At 43.8% G+C, this 21525-nt stretch overlaps 1 long non-coding RNA gene across 1 annotated transcript in view; it reads left to right on the top strand.

Annotated features, from left to right (window-relative positions):
• LOC140480504 (uncharacterized) overlaps window positions 1-21525 on the top strand; it is a 232971-nt gene that overhangs the window by 154623 nt on the left and 56823 nt on the right. Inside the window, exon 4 of the long non-coding RNA XR_011961318.1 lies at window positions 18810-18875. This is a non-coding gene — a long non-coding RNA (uncharacterized lncRNA). The remainder of the gene's footprint in view (window positions 1-18809; window positions 18876-21525) is intronic.

Below are 21525 nucleotides of genomic sequence, written 5' to 3' on the forward strand. Positions count from 1 at the left end.
AAGTTTCATTGCAGTTGCTCTGTATTGGTCATGGATCTTGCCAGCCCTTGAGTTGACATTCAACATTAAATAATTTGCAATTCCATGCTATGGTTTTCTATGCTGTAGGGCTAACATCAAGGCTGTGTTTATATGGCTAACTCCACAATGGTGAAAGCAGTTCTGATGCTTAATAATCATAAGTGGTTGAATGTCTCTAAGGTGTACTATTGTGTTATGTCTTACAGCAAGTATGAAATATACGTAAGACAGACATGCTCCCAACAACCATTACTGTATCATGGCATACCATCTCATAGTATGAAGGTCTCAGTCTCCATCCTACTGAAACTGCTTTGCAACATGACATGCTGAGGGAAGCTTGTGAGTGATTGAATTGCCCAGTAACAGACGTGTAAGACAGTACATGTAGACACCAGGAGTTGTATTCAACATTTATCGAATCTTTGAGTGTTATGTTACCCAGAGGTACAAATATTCTGTTGAAGGTAAAAACTACAGCAGAACAGATCATGTACTGAGTGTGTGAAAGGGATTTAAGATTCCTCCAGCAGACGATTTCACTTTGAGTTCAAGCAGAGAATAGTTTGGCTTCCTGCTGAAATAACTAGTATTAAATTGCTTGCAGCCACTGAAAAAATGACGCTTGTTCAGTCTAGGCTAGATTTTAATGCATGGATTAGCAATGCATTTATGATATATTAACCTTTGGTCCTCTCTGCAATTACAATTTTAATAATTGAATTCTTTGAATTAAAAAAAGGCTTTTGGTAAAATGCTGTCTGAAGTAAGGAGCTGTTTGCTTCCCAAAAACAGATTCGAACAGAATCAAATGCAAATAACTTTCTGCACATTTTTTTGCGAACATTTGCATTTCCAAACTCCTTGTAAAGCTTCAAATGCCTGTACCCATTAAGGAAAAGTCAATAAACAAAATTAGGCAAATATGCCAAAGTAAATGTACCAGCTTGATATATAACACCCTTGTCACTCATTAAATAGGTGGCAGGAAGAGTTTAAAATGGAAATCCAAGTACCTTTGCCTTTCTTTCTTTATGAAAATTTACAAGGTATAGCAGGCTTGTTATGTGCTGAAATGCAAAGAATGCTATCTGATCCCTCACACCCACCTCAGCAACTATTTACCAGAAACCACCAAATTTTGATGTTTCTCTCTTAAAGGGTCCAAACCATCAATTGAAGGAGAAAGCTGAAGTATAAATGCTGTAGTGAAGTATGGGGACCACTGTTCCTCAGGTGTAATGTATCCAAGCTGCACCAACACAATTTCATTGGAAATTATAACTTGCATTCTCTTATCGATAGATAATAGACAATAGACAATAGACAATTGGTGCAGGACTAGGCCATTCTGCCCTTCGAGCCTGCATCACCATTCAATATGATCATGGCTGATCATTCTTAATCAGTATCCTGTTCCTGCCTTATCTCCACTATCCTTGAGAGCTCTATCCAACTCTTTCTTAAATGAATCCAGAAACTGGGCCTCCACTGCCCTCTGGGGCAGAGCATTCCACACAGCCACCACTCTCTGGGTGAAGAAGTTTCTCCTCATCTCTGTCCTAAATGGTCTACCCTGTATTTTTAAACTATGTCCTCTGGTTCGGCACTCACCCATCAGCGGAAACATGTTTCCTGCCTCCAGAGTGTCCAATCCTTTAATAATCTTATATGTCTCTATCAGATCCCCTCTCAGTCTTCTAAACTCAAGGGTATACAAGCCCAGTCGCTCCAGTCTTTCAGTGTAAGGTAGTCCCACCATTCCAGGAATTGACCTTGTGAACCTACTCTGCACTCCCTCAATAGCCAGAATGTCTTTCCTCAAATCTGGAGACCAGAACTGCACACAGTACTCCAGGTGTGGTCTCACCAGGGCCCTGTACAGCTGCAGAAGAACCTCTTTGCTTCTATACTCAATCCCTCTTGTTATGAAGGCCAGCATGCTATTAGCCTTCTTCACTACCTGCTGTACCTGCATGCTTACCTTCATTGACTGGTGTACAAGAACACCCAGATGTCTCTGTACTGCCCCTTTACCTAAATTGATTCCATTTAGGTAGTAATCTGCCTTCCTGTTTCTGCCACCAAAGTGGATAATCATATATTTATCCACATTAAACTGCATCTGCCATGCATCTGACCGCTCACCTAACCTGTCCAGGTCACCCTGTAATCTCCTAACAGCCTCCTCACATTTCACCCTGCCACCCAGCTTAGCAGCATCAGCAAATTTGCTAATGTTACTATTAATACCATCTTCTATATCATTAATATATATTGTAAAAAGCTGCGGTCCCAGTACTGATCCCTGCGGTACCCCACTGGTCACTGCCTGCCATTCCGAAATGGAGCCGTTTATCACTACTTTTTGTTTCCTATCAGCCAACCAACTTTCAATCCAAGTTAGTACTTTGCCCCCAATACCATGCGCCCTAATTTTGCTCACTAACCTCCTATGTGGGACTTTATCAAAAGCTTTCTGAAAGTCCAGGTACACTACATCTACTGGATCTCCCTCGTCCATTTTGAGAATTACATCCTCAAAAAATTCCAGAAGATTAATCAAGCATGATTTGCCCTTCATAAATCCATGCTGACTCTGACCTATTCCTGTTATTGCTATCCAGATGTGTCGTAATTTTGTCCTTTATAATTGACTCCAACATCTTTCCCACCACTGAGGTCAGACTATCTCCTTGTTCATCTATTCATTCTCTCTACCTATACACGTTATTCTATACCAGTTAGCTATCACATACTAGAGTGTAAAGCTGTTTCAGGTCTGGAGTCAACGGAATTGAAAAATGGAAAGGTAGCCCAATAAAACCCATCTTACACAAGCACCCAAAGTCAAAATAAGCCCTAACATTCTCAAGCAACTTAATGAATCTCCTGAAACATTGGTGGCAATATAGATTTTGGGACAGCTCTATGCTTATGGTTACAAGGAGTGTGACCACTATCTGTTCATAAAAGGGTCAGAATTACAGGGAGTCCACGTGCCACATGGTTTCCCGACACATGATTGAGCATCTGGATGATAAAGAAAGAATGTGAATCAGGTCATTGCCAGCTGTCCTGCAGTTAGTGAGGAAACCTTTAACATCCATCTGAGTCAACAAAACAGTGAGACAGAGTTTAAAATCTCATTCAAAGATCAGCACTCGCTTAGTTGTTCACCACACACTGAAAATGGTCTGATACAGGAACCTAACACCATTGCAGGCTTTTTTTCTACCGTCCTCTATCATGGCCCAATGAGCAATTCCAGTATTTCCAAACTAGGGCATGAATGTCTTTCACTTTGAATATTAAAATCATGACATTGGGTATACTATAACAAAAATCTATGCCTATTGCCATGTCAGATATCCATGCATTACTCAACTTTTATTGTTCTTTAATGATACAGTTATTGTTATGACTTTATAAATGTCAGATGAGCAGAGTATAAATTCAATTGAAATAGTATTAAATAACACATTGCAAAATCTTTTCCTTTTTGAATTTTATTTTACCAAAGTCAAAATTCACATGGAGTTGTGTAGGATTGTGCTTACATCTCCCACTGCAGTGGTCAAACACTGTGACAGATCTCAAAGCAGGGAGTTTAATTTAAGTCAACAGCCTTGTGCTATTCATTCCAATCCAAGGAATTAGGAATAGATATCCTTCAGTTTGTGTGGTTTAGGGCCTCAGTTTGAAATTTTCCATCTGCCTGTGTAATGTCCTTGAAATCCTGGAACTGAGAACGATATTTTGTACGTAATTTCAGTTCAAGTCCATTTTCTGGCAGCTAAGAATGGCAAAGGGAGATAATGGTTTATCTTGCTAATGTTCAACTGTCAATCAAGGCTCACAACCATCCTTGAATATATGTGTCTACTGGGATGGATGGTCCACAGCTTATTCTCCCCTACCAATGGGTTTGAAGCTGTGAGGCAACAGAATTTTCAGCGGTTGGTCTTCCTGATGTCTTAAACGGGGGAGCGAAGAGTTTGGTGGCGAGCATAGGATACAGGAGATGGAGTAAGCCATTTAACCCCTTGATAGATATCAGGGTTAACTCTCCTGTTCTTCTGCAACATAGTATAAAGGGTTTTTTTTCACATTCACTTGAGATGGAGCCTTGGTTGACTGTCTCACTGCTGCAAACAGCACTACATTGAGTCATCGCAAACATTTACACTCAAGCCTTTGGTTGAATTGATCATGATTATTGCTAAACAAATCGTTCCGATTATTTGATGAGCAGCAAGGACAAAGAATGAATGAACATATAACAGATTTGCAGAAAATCTGTTGGCCTACCTAAGCAAATGTGGAGTCTAGGCTCCTTCCGTAATTTAATTAGTTGTTACTCCCGAGTAATAATGCCAATATGGTTTTAGTTTTATGTGCACTCATAACTTTGAAAACTCCAGAAGCTCATAGCATGATAAAATCTTGCAGCACAGGAGGCCATTCAGCCCATTGTCCCTTGCTGCCTTTTCAAAAGAGCCCTTTAATCAGGCACACTCTTCTGCTGTTTTCCTTGGCACCACAGCATTTTTCCTTTCAATACACCACCTGGTAGAAAGGAGGCGAAGCCAAGGGCCACTCTCATCAGTCTTCTTTCTCACTTCCCCTTTTTTCTAACTTGTGCTATTTTTCTACTTTTTTCTTTTCATTTTCTTTTCCTTTAAGCTTCCAATAGCAGCAGCAATGACAGGACGAGTCAGACCCCAACGCAGGGTCCCCTGGTGAGCGAGGAACTGGTGCTGGGCTGACTCCCCCAGCCTGGACTCACAGGCTGGGCTGAGGCTCCAGGTCTGCTGCTAGACTTGGACACCTGCAGGAAGAGAAAGGTGGTCTCAGCTCAGTGTGGCAGTGTCCCGGTGTGGTGGTGTCCCAGTGTGGCAGAGTCCCAGTGCGGCAGTCTCCCGATGTGGCAGTCTCCTGATGTGGCAGTCTCCCGATGTGGCTGTCTCCCCATGTGGCAGTCTCCCGGTGTGACTGTCTCCCCATGTGGCAGTCTCCCGGTGTGACTGTCTCCCGGTGTGACTGTCTCCCGGTGTGACTGTCTCCAGGTGTGACTGTCTCCCAGTGTGACTGTCTCCCAGTGTGACTGTCTCCCGGTGTGACTGTCTCCCGGTGTGACTGTCTCCCGATGTGGCTGTCTCCCGGTGTGGCTGTCTCCAGGTGTGACTGTCTCCCAGTGTGACTGTCTCCCGGTGTGACTGTCTCCAGGTGTGACTGTCTCCAGGTGTGACTGTCTCCCGGTGTGACTGTCTCCCGGTGTGGCTGTCTCCCGGTGTGACTGTCTCCCGATGTGGCTGTCTCCAGGTGTGACTGTCTCCCGGTGTGACTGTCTCCCGGTGTGGCTGTCTCCCGGTGTGACTGTCTCCCGATGTGGCTGTCTCCCGGTGTGGCTGTCTCCTGATGTGGCGATCTCCCTATATGGTAGTTCACCTATGTGGTGGTCTTGCCTGGTGTGAAGGTCTTGTTCCTGCGAGGATCAAAGATAATCGATTATAGAATCCCTTACAGTATGGAAATGTGCTGTTTGGCACAACAAGTCCACACTGCAATTCAAAGAGTATCCCACCCAAACCCATTTCCCTAGCCTATTAGTCTACATTTACCACTGTCTATACACCTAACCTACACATCCTGAACACCAAGGGCAACGTAGCTTGGCGAATTCACCTAACCTGCACATGTTTGAACTGTGGCAGTAAACCAGAGCACCCACACACCCGCCCGAGGATGGAATCGAACCCCGGTCACTGCTGTGGTAAGGCAGCAGTGCTAACCATTGAGATACCGTGAGTCTTCCTCACCTTCAGCATCCAGATATTCCCATGGCCCAGCAGGTGGTCCTGATGGGGAGTATCAGTCTCCACCCAGCAGAGCACGTTTCTTCAGCAGAGGCTTCTGGCCCGGGATTCCAGCAGCCTGGTGTGGGGTTTTATCCTGGCTCCTTCAATGGAGTGCTCCATCATTCCTTCATCAGCTTTCCTTGAGCCCAGGAGCTGTTAACTGAAACGTGATGAACTTTGTCTTAATTTTACTTCTTTCAAATTATTATGTATGACTTCTGTCATTGATGTAGGTGCCATTGTCTGATGACTTACAAAACTTTTCATGACATTTTTCATGTAAAAATACATGTAACAATGAATTTTCTATTCTATTCTATTCTATTCCATTTGGGTCCTCTGCTTACAGACTATCTGCCAATGAAAACAGTTCCTCCTCAGTTACTTTATCAAAATACTGCATAATTTTGTCCACATCTGTTAACTCTCCCTTCCAACTCCTCTGCTCTGAGATGAACTATCCCAGTTTTTGTAGTGTCACAATAACATGTCGTCCATGTTTTGGATTAGTTTATGTATTAAAAACACTTTACCCAAGCACTCTTGTTGGTAAGGTGGAGAAAAGGATACTAAGTTTGGTTTGTGGTTCAACTTGATTTCATTAACTAAATATTCCTTATTAAAAACACCATGTGAGCATTTCTCAAATTCCCACAATATTTACTCTCTATCATGTTTGAGCTGGGTTGTTGGAATCTCCTTCCTCTGTGATGTAGGGCTGGCTCTCTTCCACAGAAATGAGACTTGCAGGTCAAGGCAGATCCTCTCACTTTCTTATGAGGTTGTCGCATATTTTCTGCCATGAATTTTGCTGCCAATCTTCCCTGTTTTGCTTTGCTGAGTCTTCACTGAGTCGTCACTGGGCCGTCACTTTGTCTTCCTGAAGAAGGGCTCATGCCCGAAACGTCGATTCTCCTGTTCCTTGGATGCTGCCTGACCTGCTGCGCTTTTCCAGCAACACATTTTCAGCTCTTCACTGCTGGGGGTAGAGTTCAGATGTGTGTTTTTATCCTCCCTCGCCCCTGATATTCCAGAATGTTCCATTGCCTTTGGTCAATGGAGTCATGGGCTGGGCTCAAATCATCCAATGGGATTGCACTAATACTCTTCACTGTTACCATGTTGGGAGTTATAAAGTGGAACTACTCAGGCATGCAAGATGCCAGAACATCTGATTGACACTTTTCCAATACTCAACCTTCAGTTTGGTAGTAAGTGGTTTCCTTTAAACCTTTGCAATCTCTTTGAACTTGGTTTCTGCTGTTTTTTTGTAGCTGCTCGCTACTGGTTGCTGTTTATTTTAGTTTGGCTGATGTTTCTGTAAGTTTGTGGCTGAATTTGGAATCTCCAGTTTTGGGCCCGTGGTCACTTGACCACACCTGCATCCCTGATATCATTCTGATAAATGTTCTCTGTACCCTCTCCAAGGACTTGGCATCCTTCTTAAAATGGGACATCAAGGATCAAACAATATTCAGCACTGCGGGTATTTTTTCAAAAGAAACAGAAACTGCTGTCAGAAGGAATTTGGAAAAGTGAGCAACTGTAAATATGTTCAATGAAATCAGCCAATGATACTTGCAGCGGAATAGATAACAAATTAGTCAAGCCTATAAGAGCACAATGATATATGAACAGAGGCAGAATATATCGGTCCTTGAGTGTGTCCCATCATTCAATGTTATAGAAACATAGAAGATAGGAATAGGAGGAGGCCATTCAGCCTTTTGAGCCTACTCCACCATTTATTACAATCATGGCTGACTGTCCAACTCAATATCTGGATTAGTGGTGCTGGAAGAGCACAGCAGTTCAGGCAGCATCCAAGTAGCTTCGAAATTGACGTTTCGGGCAAAAGCCCTTCATCAGGAATAAAGGCAGTGAACCTGAAGCGTGGAGAGATAAGCTAGAGGAGGGTGGGGGTGGGGAGAAAGTAGCATAGAGTACAATGGGTGAGTGGGGGAGGGGATGAAGGTGATAGGTCAAGGAGGAGAGGGTGGAGTGGATAGGTGGAAAAGAAGGTAGGCAGGTAGGACAAGTCCGGATAAGTCATGGGGACAGTTACTGAGCTGGAAGCTTAGAACTAGGGTGAGGTGGGGGAAGGGGAAATGAGGAAACTGTTGAAGTCCACATTGATGCCCTGGGGTTGAAGTGTTCCGAGGCGGAAGATGAGGCGTTCTTCCTCCAGACGTCTGGTGGTGAGGGAGCGGCGGTGAAGGAGGCCCAGGACCTCCATGTCCTCGGCAGAGTGGGAGGGGAAGTTGAAATGTTGGGCCATGGGGCAGTGTGGTTGATTGGTGTGGGTGTCCCGGAGATGTTCCCTAAAGCGCTCTGCTAGGAGGTGTCCAGTCTCCCCAATGTAGAGGAGACCGCATCGGGAGCAACGGATACAATAAATGATATTAGTGGATGTGCAAGTAAAACTTTGATGGATGTGGAAGGCTCCTTTAGGGCCTTGGATAGAGGTGAGGGAGGAGGTGTGGGCGTAGGTTTTACAGTTCCTGAGGTGGCAGGGGAAAGTGCCAGGATTGGATGGTGGGTTGTTTGGGGGCGTGGACCTGACCAGGTAGTCTCGGAGGGAACGGTCTTTGTGGAAGGCGGAAAGGGGTGGGGAGGGAAATATATTCCTGGTAGTGGGGTCTGTTTGGAGGTGGCAGAAATGTCAGCAGATGATTTGGTTTATGTGAAGGTTGGTAGGGTGGAAGGTGAGCACCAGGGACGTTCTGTCCTTGTTACGGTTGGAGGGCTGGGGTCTGAGGGCGGAGGTGCGGGATGTAGACGAGATGCGTTGGAGAGCATCTTTAACCACGTAGGAAGGGAAATTGTGGTCTCTAAAGAAGGAGGCCATCTGGTGTGTTCTGTGGTGGAACTGGTCCTCCTGGGAGCAGATACGGCGGAGGCGGAGGAATTGGGAATACGGGATGGCATTTTCGCAAGAGGTAGGGTGGGAAGAGGTGTAATCCAGGTAGCTGTGGGAGTCGGTGGGTTTGTAAAAAATGTCAGTGTCAAGTTGGTCGTCATTAATGCAGATGGAGAGGTCCAGGAAGGGGAGGGAGGTGTCAGAGATGGTCCAGGTAAATTTAAGGTCAGGGTGGAATGTGTTGGTGAAGTTGATGAATTGCTCAACCTCCCCGCGGAAGACGAGGTGGCGCCAATGCAGTCATCAATGTAGCGGAGGAAGAGGTGGGGAGTGGTGCCGGTGTAATTACGGAAGATCAACTGCACTACGTAGCCAACAAAGAGTCAGGCATAGCTGGGGCCCATATGTGTGCCCATGGCTATGCCTTTGGTCGGGAGGAAGTGGGAGGATTCTAAGGAGAAATTGTTAAGGGTGAGGACCAGTTCGGCCAAACGAATGAGAATGTCGGTGGAAGGGTACTGTTGGGGACGTCCGGAGAGGAAAAAACGGAGGGCTTGAAGGCCCTGGTCATGGCGGATGGAGGTGTAGAGGGATTGGATATCCATGGTGAAGATGAGGGGTTGGGGGCCGGGGAAACGGAAGTCTTGGAGGAGGTGGAGGGCGTGGGTGGTATCTCGAACGTATGTGGGGAGTTCCTGGACTAGGGGGGATAGGACAGTGTCGAGGTAGGTAGAGATGAGTTCAGTGGGGCAGGAGCATGCTGAGACAATGGGTCGGCCAGGGTGGTCAGGCTTGTGGATCTTGGGAAGGAGTTAGAACCCAGACTATGAGGTTGGAAGCTGTGGGTGGGAGATCTCCTGAGGTGATGAGGTTCTGTATGGTCTGGGAGATGATGGTTTGGTGTTGGGGGGTGGGGTCTTTGTCGAGGGGGCAGTAGGAAGAGGTGTCCTCGAGTTGACGATTGGCTTCAGCGATGTAGAGGTCAGTGCACCAGACTACCACTGCGCCGCCTTTATCCGCTGGCTTGATGGTGAGGTTGGGATTAGAGCAGAGGGATTGGAGCGCTGCGCGTTGTGAGGGTGAGAGGTTGGAGTGGGGGAGGGAGGTCGACAGATTGAGGCGGTTATGGCAGGCACTGAGGAAACGAATGTGGCTGTGGTAGCGAGTTTGTTTCACGGTGCCTAATCCTGCTTTCTCCCCAGAATCTTTGATCTCAATCCCCCAAGTGCTGTATCCAGCTGCTTCTTGAATACATTCAACCTTTTGGCATCAACTACTTCCTGAGGTAAAGAATTCCACAGGCTCACCACTCATTAGGTGAAGAATTGTCTCCTCATGGTCTACTCCAAACCCTCAACAGTGTGACGCCTGGTTCTGAGCACACCCATCATCCTCCCTGAGCTACCCTGTCTAGTCCTGTTAGAATTTTATAAGTCTCTATGTCTGAACTCCAGCGAAAACAATCCTAACCTAGTCAATCTCTCCTCATCCCGCCATCCCTGGAATCAGCCTGGTAAACCTTCGCTGTGCTCCCTTGAGAGGAAAAGCATCCTCCCTCAGAAAAGGCAACCAAAACTGTTATCTGTACCCTAGCTCCATACACTCACCTTGGCTCCATGTCCTGTCATAACTTTGGATGTTCTACTAGTCTGACAATTAGGTGACATAATGAAAATCTAATTGGTGGCAGCCTGAGCTGAATGAGTCTGGTTAAGTTACCAGGTCATGACTTTGATGAATGATTACATTTACTTTATCAAATCAGCCTTGCTACACTGATACACTGATACACAGTCACAGCAAGGCAGGCTGAAGCCAGCTTCCATCTTACCTCAGCACGTTAGACTTTCTCCTTCCTTCTGTTTGCAGACATGAATAAGATAGTCCATTCTCAGCACAATGTTTTTGAAAGAAGACGACTGTTCCTGTGAAACTGTGCCTGCAGCGTTGTGAGGTGACCTCAAGGTACAAAACCAGCTGATTTATATGGTTTTGCATGGCCCTCATCATATATTTCTTGAAACGCAGGATAAAGCTGCATGCCATTTGTGCTGAGGGCAACACACAGTGTTTCTTGCACAAAATTCAAGTTGGAAATTCTGCTTTTGGAGTTAAGCAGAAAAAAGCAAACCTGTTGTTTGGAGGTGAAGCAGACATTGGTATTTCGATATAGAACAGAGTCCTAAAAAGCTGGGTAGGGATAGTTTATCTTGCCATACATCTTTGGAGCATGTGGAAGAAATGTTTCTGACTTCAAAAAAGGGTTAATGAGACAAAAGTGCGTCAATCTTGCCTTGTAGGATTGGTGGACGAGTATGGTCAGAGAATGAATCGGGCTCCAAGTGAATAAGCATATCCATCTTTTAGCAAGCCATTCTAAATTGCTGCCAGATTATTGGATATTCGCTGTTTTACTACAACTATATTAAGAAATTAACATTCCACCATTCACAAATCATAAAAAAAACTAGAATCCAAGTTCAGCAGCTAATCGGGGAGGCAAATGGAATATTGGCCTTTATTCAATACGAATGAAGGCTAAAGGTACCGACACATTACTAAAACCAGACGAGGTACTAGTCAGACTACAGCTGGAATATTGAACTATGTTTAAACCCTTTATCTAAAGTAAGGTATACAGGTATTGGAGGTCATCCAGAAATGGTCCACATAGCTGATTTCAATCCATAAGACAAGAAGGCCATAAGAAATAGGAACAAGAATACTCCATTCAGCCTCCACCATTCAATAGGATCATAACCGATCTGATATTCCTCACATCCACTTTGCTGCCCAATGTCCCTAACCCTTGATTCTCCTACTGATCAAGAATTGATCTAGCTCAGCCTTAAAAAACTCAAGGACTCTGCCCTCACAGCTCTCTGTGGAAAGGAGTTCTAAAGACTCATCACCTTCTGAGAGAAGAAATTCCTCCTCATCTCAGTCTTAACTTGGCAGTACTTTTATACTAAGACTATGGAGGTATAGAGTGACTGTCTTAAGGGCAGTGGTTGAGTAGTTTGGGCCTGTACTCATTGCAATGCAGAAGAATGAAAGGGTAGATGCAGAAAAGTTGTTTCCCTTTGTGGGTGAGCCTTGGACCAAAGGGAATAATCTCAGAATATGCAGTCACACATTGAAAACAGAGATAAGAAGAAATATGTTTCTCCCAGAAGACGGTGAACTTGTGGAATTCTATACCACAGAATGTTGAGGCTAAGCCATTAAGCATATTCAAAGCTGAGATTGACAGACTTTTAATCAGTAAAGGAATCAAGGGTTATTTGGGAAAGACAGGAAAGTAAAGTTGAGGATTATCAGATCAGCCATGAGCTCATTGAATGATGGAGCAACCACAATGGGCCAAATGGCCTACGTCTGTTCCTAAATCTTATTAGTGGCCCGTAATCCATTGGCGTGGTCACGTTGATTCCAGTGCCATGGGGAAATGCTGGAAACGTGATGACTGCAGTGGAGATTTCAATTATCCATCGTAACTGGAAATCCATCCGTACAGTCCTGTTTGCCCCAGCACCATGGAGAAACCGTGGATTCTGAGGTAGGATTCTATTATCCACTCCAGCTGGAAATCTTTTGCAGTCACACGGGGGAGAGACCATTCACCTGCTCCATATTTGGGAAGGGATTTTGTCCACCTCTCTTTTTAAACAGTGGCATCATATTTGCTGTTTTCTGATCTGCTGGAACTGCCCCAGAGTCCAACAAATTTTGGAAAATTGGCCCAAGTAAAAATGAGGAGGTTATGACTCAGGTGCAGGCAGCTGGGATCAAGGGAATCCCCAGAGATATAAAGGGGATACAGGTGTTTACTAAAGAAGGAAGTCAGGAGGGCGAAAAGAGCGTATGAATTAGCCTTGGTTAAGAAGATGAGGGTGAATTCAAAAAGATTATTTAAGTATATTAGAGGAGAAAAGAATAACTAGAGAGAGAGAATAGGACCTGGGGTGACATGGTGCCTCAGTGGTTAGCACTGCTGCCACACAGTGCCAGGGACCCGAGTCCAATTCCAGCCTCAGGCAACTGTCTGTGTGGAATTTGCACTTTTTCCCCGTGTCTGTGTGGGTTTCCTTTGGGTGCTTGGGTTTCCTCCAAAGACCTACAGGTTAGGTAAATTGGCCATGCTAAATTGCCCATAGTGTTCATGGACATGTAGGTTAGGTGCAATTATCAGGGGTAAATATAGGATAATAGGGGAGGGGAATGGGCCTGGGTGGGTTACTCTTCTGGGGGTTGATGTGGACTTATTGGGCCGTATGGCCTATTTCCACACTGGGGATTCTATGAATAGTAACTAAGCGTTCACAAACTCACATAAGATTGATGGATTAGGATTTGAGTGACATATATCTCTCAGTTTTGCATTAGAATCATACCACTGAATCCCCACACTGTGGAAGCAGGCCATTTGACCCTTTGAGGTAATCTCTGAATAATATCTCACCCAGAACCACGCCACTATCCTACATCTCCCAATGTCAATCCACCTAACCTGCACATTTTTTGACTGTGGGAGGAAACTGGAGCACACGGACGAAACCCACACAGACACAAGGATCATGTGCAAAATCCACACAGACAGTTGCTCAAGGGTGGAATTGAACTTGGGTCCCTGGCATTGTGAGGCAGCAGTTACCTTTTTCTAAATGTGTTCTGGATATGACATTGCTGTGACCCAGAATGCACTGCCTGACTGGGTGGTGGAAGGAGATTCAATAGTAGCTTTCAAAATTAAATTGGAGGATTAATCAAAAAGGAAAACTTTGTGGAATCACTGAAGAAAAGCAGGGCTTGTATTTATATGCATGGCATTCACAGCCATTGAATGTCCCAAAGTACTTTACAGAGTGGTGTAACTGCTGTAACATAAGAAATGTGACAGCCAAATTATACACAGCAATGTGATCACCAGTTAATTTGTGTGATTCTTTTTGTTATTCATTCACAGGATGATGGTATCACTGGCTAGACCAGTATTTATTACCCATCCCTAATTACCCAAATGGCCAGTGTCAGAGCCAACCACATTGCTGTGAGTCTGGCATCACATGTAGGCCAGACCAGGTAATGAAAGAAGTTTCCTTCCCTAAAGGATATTAGTGAACCATGGGTTCACAGTCATCATTTTAAGCCTACCCCCATGGCAGGATGTGAACCTAGGTCACTAGACATTATCTGGGTCTCTGCATTAACAGTCCAGCAATAATACCACTAGCCCATCATCTCCACTTACATTGATTGACAGGCCATCAGAGATAACTCCCTTTTCCTTCTTCAAATAGTGCCATGGGATCCTGTACATCTTGTTACAAGTTGAGGAGGGGCAATCACCCCTACTCAGTCTGTCAGGATAAACATTTTTGTTGTCATTTTAGCATGCAGCTATCACAGTATAGAGTCATAGAGTCATAGAGATGTACAGCACGGAAACAGACCCTTCGGTCCAACTCGCCCATACCAATCAGATCCTAACCTAATCTAGACCCACTTGTCAGCACCCGGTCCATATCCCTCCAAACCCTTCCTATTCACATACCCATCCAGATGCCTTTTAAATGTTGCAATTGTACCAGCCTCCACCACTTCCTCTGGCAGCTCATTCCATACACGCACCACCCTCTGCGTGAAAAGGTTGCCCTTTAGGTCTCTTTTATATCTTTTCCCTCTCACCCTAAACCAATGCCCTCTAGTTCTGGACTCCCCCATCCCAGAGAAATGGCCTTGTCTCTTTATCCTATTCATGTCCCTCATGATTTTATAAACCTCTATAAAGTCACCCCTCAGCCTCTGATGCTCCAGGGAAAACAGTCCCAGCCTAATCCTTCAATTAAAATTGTATATTGCCCCAAATTGCTTTTCTACTGGGGTTTCTACTTTGACTTTGAGGTTGAGGGTGAAAGGGAACTTTCAGCTTGTTATTAAGAAAGAGAAAAGTGAATTGCTAACAAGAGGCCAGAATCCTCTGCGTCCCTGACTCTCTCAACCAGAATGTGTTTGAAGAGAAAACAATTTGGGTCAACAAGAACTGAACATCTACAAACTGTGCCATTATTGCAGATTATGAGTGAACAATTGAACAGTGGAGTCTCGGGTTTATAATCGAACACCTCATGGTTTATAATCTAACACCTCATGGATTCCTAAAATGCAGTTAGCCTTTATCTCCCTACTTGTACTAGACAGCCTTCTCTAAGTTCTTAACAATTACGTCTGGTTGTCTTTTTTTTATTATTTTCTTGGAAAAATGTAATAATATATGTAAATCTATAAGTCTCGTCCTTGAAAGAAGGTAAGCAGAAGTCCTAAAACGAGTGGTAAGATACCTAGAGTTAGAAATTAAGGAGCAACAGATCTGAGAATTAGAATTCCAATAGAAAGAAAAGCGGAAAATAATTGGAAAATGAGAGAGACAGAACAGAAAGTGAAAAAGAAAAGGAAATCTAGGAAAAGGAAGAGGAAATAGAATTCCAAGAAAGGGAAATACAAAGAGCGTTTGAGCTGTGAAGAGGGAAGGAAAGGCAGATCAGTTGAGGAAAATGCACTTAGCTCAGACTAACAGGCTGAAGTATTCAAGTTTGCACGTTTAATCCCAAAAGCTGATGAGGAAGAAATGAACGAGGCTGCTAAATAAGATAAGAGCCCAAAGTATTAGGGGCAAGTTACTTTATTTAACCTAATGGTTAAAGGACAAGGATTGGCTGACTGGCAGAAGGCAGGGAATGGAGATAAAGGAGAATTTTTCGGATGGCAGCTGGTGACCAATGGAGATCACAACTATTCATATTATACATTAGTAATTTAGATAAAGGAACTGGGGGCATTGTTGCTAAATTGGTTAATGCCACAAAGATAACTGCAATGGTAAGTCATGAGCATGTGGGGAAGCTGCAGAAGAACTTGGACAGGTTAGGAGAGTGGGCAAGGAAGTTGCAGATGGAACACAATGTGGGAAAGTGTGAGGTTATGTATTTTGGAAAATAGAGGCAGAGCCTATTTTCTAAATGGAAAGGTTCAGAAATTTGAAGTACGTAGAGTTCAAGTTCAGAATTCTCTTAAGACTAAAATGCCGATTCATTGGCAGTTAGGAAGGCAAATATGATATTAGCATTCATTTCAAGTGGGCTCGAAAATAGGAACAGGGATGTACTGCAAATGCTGTAAAAGGCTCTGGTCCGACTGCCTTTGGAATATTGTGAGCAGCTTTGGGCATCACATCGAAAGAAGCATGAGCCAGTCTTGGAGGAGATCCAGAGCAGGTTCATGGAATGATCTCAGGGATGAAGGGCTGTGCTATGAAGAGCAGTTGAGAATTCTGGGCCTATGCTCAATGGAGTTGAGAGTATAGAGAGGATCTGATTGAAACTTACAGAATACTGAGAGGTCTGAATAGAGGGGATGTGAAAAAGATGATTCCCTTAATCGGAGGGTCGAGAACAAAGGTACAAAGAGGAGATGACCTTTAGGACTGAAGTGAGGGGGAATTTCTTCAGTTAGTGAGCAGCAACTCTGTGGAATTCATTGCCTCAGACCGCTGCAGGGGGCCAAGTCATTGAGTATATTTAAGACAGAGATACAGATAGGTTCTTGATTAGTAAGGGGATCTAGGGTTATGGGGAGAAGGCAGGAGATTGAGGTTGAGAAATATATCAGCCATGAACGAGTGGCAGAGCAGACTCAATGGACCAAATGACCTAAATTCTGGCCCTATATCTCAATGCCTTATGGTCACTCAAGAAGATCTTGTAATTTAGCTTTTTATTTCAATCTGTTTGGATACTAACAAACAAATTTGTTGAAACAACTGAAAATTGCTGTAATCTACCAGACCATAGGGATGCGCTCTCATTGGAGACAGAGATGCAGTGGTGGTGGCTTTACCCAAGGGTCACCAAGTGTGGGTTCATCAATCCCCACACTGACTAGGGAAGAGATTGAGAAGGAGACCCTTTCATGGTAACCACAGCTGATGCAGGGATCAAACCCACACTTTTGGGTTTATACTGCATTATAAACCAGCTATCAAGCCAACCGACCATCCAAGAGGGGTTATAAAAAGAGAGGAGCCAATTCTTTTCCTCACCTGGCTCCAAAAAACTATCCGAGAGGGCAGATGGGACTTTAGTTTAATGATTAATGCAAAAAAGCAGCAACGCAGGCAGTGCACCGCACCCTCAATTATCACAATGAAGTAGGTAAAAACAATGACTGCAGATGCTGGAAACCAGATTCTGGATTAGTGGTGCTGGAAGAGCACAGCAGTTCAGGCAGCATCCAAGGATGCTGCCTGAACTGCTGTGCTCTTCCAGCACCACTAATCCAGTATCACAATGAAATGCCAACCTGGATTTTCTTTTGTGCTCAGGTCCTGGGTGTGAATGAAACCGACAACCTTGTGACCTCGAGGTGAAATTACTCCCAATGAATCCATGGCCCTCCCTATAGCTAGCTGACAGAGCTGACTGCCTGAATGGCCTCCTCGTATCCTTCAGTCCTTCCTGCCATCAAGATTCAAACAAAACCTTTAACACTTGTCAAGCTGCTGTAAATCCAGCTTCTCCACCCTTGAATCATCCTGTTAAACTTTCATCTAAGTTATTGAACTTCTGGGTGATAAGCTTATGATCCTTACTGAACAACATTGCCCATTTGTTAAAATTGAATTGTGTAAGAGTTTACAACAAAAGGACAACTGTATTCGTTGAGAATCCTCGAAACATGAATGTTCTTGTATGGATAAAAGCACTGCGATGAAGATTATCCATGCTGATGTCGACATGAAGAGGGAATCGACGCCAACTGCTGGTCTCAATAAGAAGATTACATGCCACAGGGCAAAAAAATTTTGACAAAATAAATTGGGGAGGAATCCAAAAGCATCTTCTCTGTTAATCTCCATTGCTTCCGTTCAGTTCTGGATTTGGCACCAATGCAAATAACAGAACAATGATCCAATTGAAAGATTTGGCACATTTTAGGTATTTGTTCAGAAACAAATACCAGGTTTCTGGATGAGTCCAAGAATCCTTTAACTGGTTCAACATCGGTGCTGCACATGTTGATGCAGACTTTACACCTTAGCTATTGTAAAAGATCTGACAGAACTGGAGATCTGGAGGCAATTGTCATGTTATTTCAATGAATAGAGCATTAATTTTGGGCAAGTATTTGTTTTAACTCTTTTCCACCCTATTGAAGAAATTGCATAATAGAAACATTTTATACCCCCACCCTCAATATATTCATCCAGCAGTGTGAGCAAGGGGTGATTGCTGAGGCTGATCTCAGGATTCCCAGAGAATCTTACCATTACGCAGCTGATAAGCTCAGTAGGATTTCAGTCCGAGGAAAACAAGCATTTGTTGGATTATGAACCTAAAGCCACAAAGGTGAAGGGCAATCCAGCCAGTCAAAGTTGACTATGCAATGTCCTCTGAAATGTCCAAATTCTACTGATTTCTCCAGTCCCATCAAAACACTGGTTGCAACCTTTCAAGTAGTGAGTCATGGACCCAAATTATATCCTGTCAGTGGGACAGGCACGCACGCTGTGCTGTGACAGAGATAAAGGACTCACTGTTTATGCAACTGCATGGGTGTTGTGGTGGCTCAGTGGTTAGCACTGCAGCCTCACAGCACCAGGATCCCAGGTTCAACTCCAGCTTCAGCTGACTGTCTGTGTGGAGTTTGCCCATTCTCCCAGTGTCTGCTTGGATTTCCTCCGGGTGCTCCGGTTTCCTTTCACAGTCCAAAGGTATGCAGGTCAGGTGAATTGGCCATGTTAAACTGCCCATAGTGTTAGGTGCATCAATCAGAGGGAAATGGGTCTGGGTGGGTTACTCGTCGGTGTGGACTGGTTGGGCTGACAGGCCTGTTTCCACACTGTAGGGAATCTAATCATTAAGATTTGGGACACCGTTATCGAAAGGTTAAAGGAATAAATGCAAATTCCATCTCAAAATTCATTTCAGCTATATATACTTGGAGAACTACAGCCACAGCCTGAATCCAGTTTACACTCTCTTTATAATTTTCATTTTATTTGTTAATAGCTTGTAGACATTGCTGTGTGGGCCCACGTCTATTGGCCACCCTTGGTTACCACGGAGAAGATGATGGTGAATTGCCTTCTTGAACCGCGACAGTTCATATGCTGTGCCACCAGTTTTGGAGAAAGGTATTTCAGGATTTTGACCAGTAACACTGATTGAACAACAGTATGTTTCCAAGTCAGGATTATGCGCAACTTGGAGGGAAGCTTGCGGGTGGTGGTGGTGTTCGCATGTATCTGCTGCCCTTGAAGTTCTAGATGGAAGTGGTTATGAGTATGAAAGGTGCTGCCTTGGGAGTTTTGGTGTCTTCCTGCTGTGTATCTTACTGATGGCACACATGGGTACTATGAAGCATCAGTGGTATGTTTGGGAATGTTTGGGAATGTAATTTTTGCTTTGTCACGGATGGTGCTGAATTTCTGGTATGTGGTTGGAGCTGCACTAAATGTGGGCGTATTTCAACACACTCCTGACTTCTGCCTTGCAGAGAGTGGATAGGCTTTGGGGAGTAAGGAGGTGAGTTCTTTACTGCAGGATTCCTCACATCTGACCTGATCTTGTACCCACAGTATTGATATGGCTAATCCAGTTCAGTTTCTGGTCAACTGTAACACCAGAATTGAAAAGGATGGCGCTGGAAAAGCATAGCAGGTCAGGCAGCATCTAAGGAGCAGGAGATTCGACATTTCAGGTATAAGCCCTTCATCAGGTAACACCGGAATGTTGATCATGGGGAATTTACTGATGGTAGTGCAATTGACTTTCAAGGAACAATGATCAGACTTTCTCTTGTTGGAGCTGATCATTGCTGGGCACTTCAGTGTCTTGAATGTTATTTGCCACTTGTCAGTCAAAACCTGGATATCTTCAGGTGGACTGAACGTGGACTGTTTCAGGATCTGAGGAGCTGCATATAGTGCTGAATGTTATGCATTATCAGCAAACATCTTCACTTCTGACCTCATAATGGATAGAAAGTCATTCATGAAGCAGGTGAAGATGATTGATCATGGAACAGTACCCTGAGAAATTCCTGCAGTGATGTCCTGGAGCTGAGATGACTGACCTCCAACACAACCATCTTCTGATCTGTCAGATATGATTCCAATCAGGAAAGAGTTTCCCATTCTTTGTGTTGACTCGGACTTTACTAGGGCTTCTTGATGTCAAACTCAGTTAAATTCTGCCTTAGGATCAAGGACAATCATATTTAGAACTTACGCCTTTCAATCTCGTCCCATGACAAAGACATTTCACTTAGTTTGCCGAGAATATATTTTCACCCCCTTGAGTAAAGTGAAGGTCCAATGCTGTTTATAGCTATCAGACAGTAAAATCATGTTGCTTTACAATTCACCATATGGAATAGAGATAAAAACTCAATATTTTACATCAGGACTAGGACAATTATTTTTCTAACTATTTCACCAGTTAGATCCTCAATTAACAATGCTACACCTTCAGTTTATCTAGCTTCCTTTTCTAGAATGATGTATCGACCTCAATAGGATTCCTGAAGAAGGGCTTATGCCCGAAACGTCAATTCTCCTGCTCCTTGGATGCTGCCTGACCTGCTGCGCTTTTCCAGCAACACATTTTCAGCTATCAACCTCAATAATCAGGACCTTCAGCTTTGTATTGGTTTTATCTTTGTAATAACCAGACCTGAATGTTCGTATATTCTTCAGTTGTTTTCTCTTTGTGCCTTCCTGCTATTCTTGACTTTTATTTCTCATATCACTATTTTGCTCTTATTGTACATTTTTCATTGGAGGAAATAAAATAGGCCATGAAAACAGCCACGCCCTGCTACATTTCCAAGACAACACCCTGACCAATCAGAGTCCACCAGCCTGATTGAGAACTAAGCTTGACAGTTAACAGTTGTTGCTGCACCTCTCTCTTGTCGACAATGGCTCAACCAATCAGCAGCCAGTCACTTTAAAAGAAGACCCATTATCATAAATAAGCACTACCGCAGTTAGGAAAAAAAACAAAAAAAGGAAGAAAAAAAAGACCCATTATTATCTCCTCAAGTCATTAATTCAGAACAGTAAATGTCAACCTTGCCCATTTTTTCTGCTTCCCAAGGACAAATTCTAAACATGATGGCATGACCAACATCTATCTGTCACCAACACCACTTAAAAGATTACATGACAATTTATCAAATGTAAGGTTGTGGGACCATACTCTGTGCCAAATAGCAGATGCATTTGCCTTTGAAACAATAGTGAATCAACTTAGAAAGTAATTAATTGACCACAAAGTGATTTGGCATCTCATGGCACATGGGCACGATTCATGGAATAAATTAAGTTCTTGCTTTAAAACCTTGGTCCTCCATGATATCTTTTTCAAACATTTTGATAAATTTAACATCTCATTGTGGCCTTGTGGAAGGTTTCAGTCTTTCCCTGTATTCTGCTTCGAAGCCTAGCTGTTTTTGAGGATGGCTTGTACTCGTTATACTATTTACATTTTGCTCCTGTGTCATCTTGACCCAGCAAAAAGCACTCTTGTCTTCAAGTCAGAACTTCATGGGTTCTTGCCACACACTGAGGTTTGAGGTATTATCTGGCCCAGATTGGCACTACTTTGCCCCAGGGGCTAAGAAATTGCCTACTTCTCTGTGCTTATTCTGCCTGCACCTCCTCCTTCCCAGACGAAATATTGAACTGAGGTCCCGAGATGCTGGTCCAGTGAATGTCAACAT

Source organism: Chiloscyllium punctatum, chromosome 1, assembly GCF_047496795.1.
Source record: "Chiloscyllium punctatum isolate Juve2018m chromosome 1, sChiPun1.3, whole genome shotgun sequence".
NCBI classification, from domain to species: Eukaryota; Metazoa; Chordata; class Chondrichthyes; order Orectolobiformes; family Hemiscylliidae; genus Chiloscyllium; species Chiloscyllium punctatum.